The sequence below is a fragment of the Trachurus japonicus genome, chromosome 4 (genome assembly GCF_045865225.1).
Source record: "Trachurus japonicus isolate A0001 chromosome 4, Traja_1.0".
In the NCBI taxonomy this organism is placed as follows: domain Eukaryota; kingdom Metazoa; phylum Chordata; class Actinopteri; order Carangiformes; family Carangidae; genus Trachurus; species Trachurus japonicus.
The window spans coordinates 18,749,605-18,751,802 of NC_140910.1; the positions used below are offsets into that span (position 1 = coordinate 18,749,605).

Sequence of the window (2,198 nt, forward strand, 5' to 3'; positions counted from 1 at the left end):
GTTTCGAACCGGGGACCTTTCGCGTGTGAGGCGGGCGTGATAACCACTACACTACAGAAACTATACCCCCATGCACCCACGTGCAAATCGAGGAGGCGAAACCACATCCCCTAAGTTTTAGGTGAGCTGCAATAAGCTGAAAACACAACTGTCACTCACCACGGATCGAAAGATATTTTGAAGTGGGTGGATGCAGACTATGCAGCCATGGTACTGAGGGAGTGCACCGGCCCGAACAGTCTCCTTCATCCTACAACATGGCAGCATATTTCCAGATATGTGAAGCATCTGGCTAAACTAAAGAATGCCAGCTCTTCTCTGACCACCAGCTCAGAGAAGGTTTTGGAGACACAGCAGCCGTGGCAAAGTTTGACCACAGGCAGCCATACAGTCAGTGTTCCTGTCACAACCCTTCCTCCTCTTGCTTGTTTCATAAAAGAGGCGAACGTGATAACCACTACACTACGGAAACTATACCCCCATGCACCCACATGCAAATCGAGGAGGCGAAACCACATCCCCTAAGTTTTAGGTGAGCTGCAATAAGCTGAAAACACAACTGCCTCCCCGTCGGGGAATCGAACCCCGGTCTTCCGCGTGACAGGCGGAGATACTGTCCACTATACTAACGAGGATTCATGTGGCTGTAACAGCTGTGTACAGTCACAACCTGACCACATCCTGCTTGTTTCAAACTTATGGGACCCATTAAGACGGGGGGTCTTATTCAAGTTCTGGACAACAGCCGGTGGACGGATCCAATGAGAGCTGTTTTGGAGACACAGCAGCCGTGGCAAAGTTTGACCACAGGCAGCCATACAGTCAGTGTTCCTGTCACAACCCTTCCTCCTCTTGCTTGTTTCATAAAATCTTGAGAAAATTGCTTTGTTTCCGCCCGATTTCAAACCAGGGACCTTTCCCGCATTAGACAAACATGATAACGACTACACTACAGAAACTGTACCCCCATGCACCCACGTGCAAATCGAGGAGGCGAAACCACATCCCCTGAAGGGCCCTTAACACCGAACGCGGTTTGCGCTGCGCCCACCGCTCTGCTTCAGCGCACTTTTTTTTTCAGAACCAGCTTCTCTCCTATTGGACGCGCCAAGATGTCGTCACAGCGTGCTGCACCCAGAATAAACATTTTTCAATTGGAGCTCGGCGCGCAACGGGGTCTAAGTTTTATCATCCCCTAAGTTTTAGATGAACCTGACCATATCCTGCTTGTTTCAAAAAACCCTGAGAAAATTGCTTTGTTTCCGCCCGGTTTCGAACCGGGGACCTTTCGCGTGTGAGGCGAACGTGATAACCACTACACTACGGAAACTACACGCCCATGCACCCACGTGCAAATCGAGGAGGCGAAACCACATCCCCTAAGTTTTAGGTGAGCTGCAATAAGCTGAAAACACAACTGTCTCCCCGTCGGGGAATCGAACCCCGGTCTTCCGCGCGGAGGCCGGGAATTGTTTAGCTAAAATCCCTAAACCGTTTCTCATTCATTCTCTATGGTAGTGCTAAACCACTACGGATGTAATATATTTTTGGCCGCTACGCCCCGGTGGCGCTGTTCCCAATCACTTACATTGTTTTCTATGAGCTGTCATTCATTCTACGCTGACTTCTGTTGGAGACCAGTCGAGCCCACAGACACAGCCGAGAATTTCACTTCGTGTACATTTATCAAAGGTAAGATGATGTTTTTTAATATATAAATTTAACACTACAGTATGAGTTTACTGTCATATCACCGGGTTTATGTTCCGCGCTCATTCAAACTTTACTGTTCGCTATTCATTCATTCACTCGGTACGATTTGTCTCTGTCAAACGGGTTTTGTGTAAATACGGACTGAACTATGAATTAACTTAGTATTGTTTTTTGATAACATACATGTGTGATAAAGTTAACGTTATGATATGCCGTGACAGCGCCGTACGATACCGATCTGTCACCGGTTAACGTTAGCCCGCTTCTTTTTTCTTTCCCCGGTAACGTTAATTCATAAAAAGGCGCTCGTAGTAAAAAGGCGCTTGTAGTAAAAAGGCGCTCGTAGTAAAATGCCGCGCAGAATAAACAATGAAACATGATGGTTTTATATTTTCTTGTGTACAGTTGTTGTTGTTGATGACGGTAAATCGTCTTGTCAGTAAAGTTATGGGCGTGTCTTGACGTTAGCTCAGCTTTATTCCTGT

At 47.1% G+C, this 2,198-nt stretch overlaps 2 non-coding genes across 2 annotated transcripts; both read right to left on the reverse strand.

Moving 5' to 3' along the window:
• Positions 1–563: 563 nt before the first annotated feature.
• Positions 564–635, reverse strand: trnad-guc (transfer RNA aspartic acid (anticodon GUC)). Its single transcript has one exon. It is a non-coding gene; the product is annotated as a tRNA-Asp (tRNA).
• Positions 636–1,257: 622 nt separating this feature from the next.
• trnav-cac (transfer RNA valine (anticodon CAC)) lies at positions 1,258–1,330 on the reverse strand. Its single transcript has one exon. It is a non-coding gene; the product is annotated as a tRNA-Val (tRNA).
• Positions 1,331–2,198: the final 868 nt, after the last annotated feature.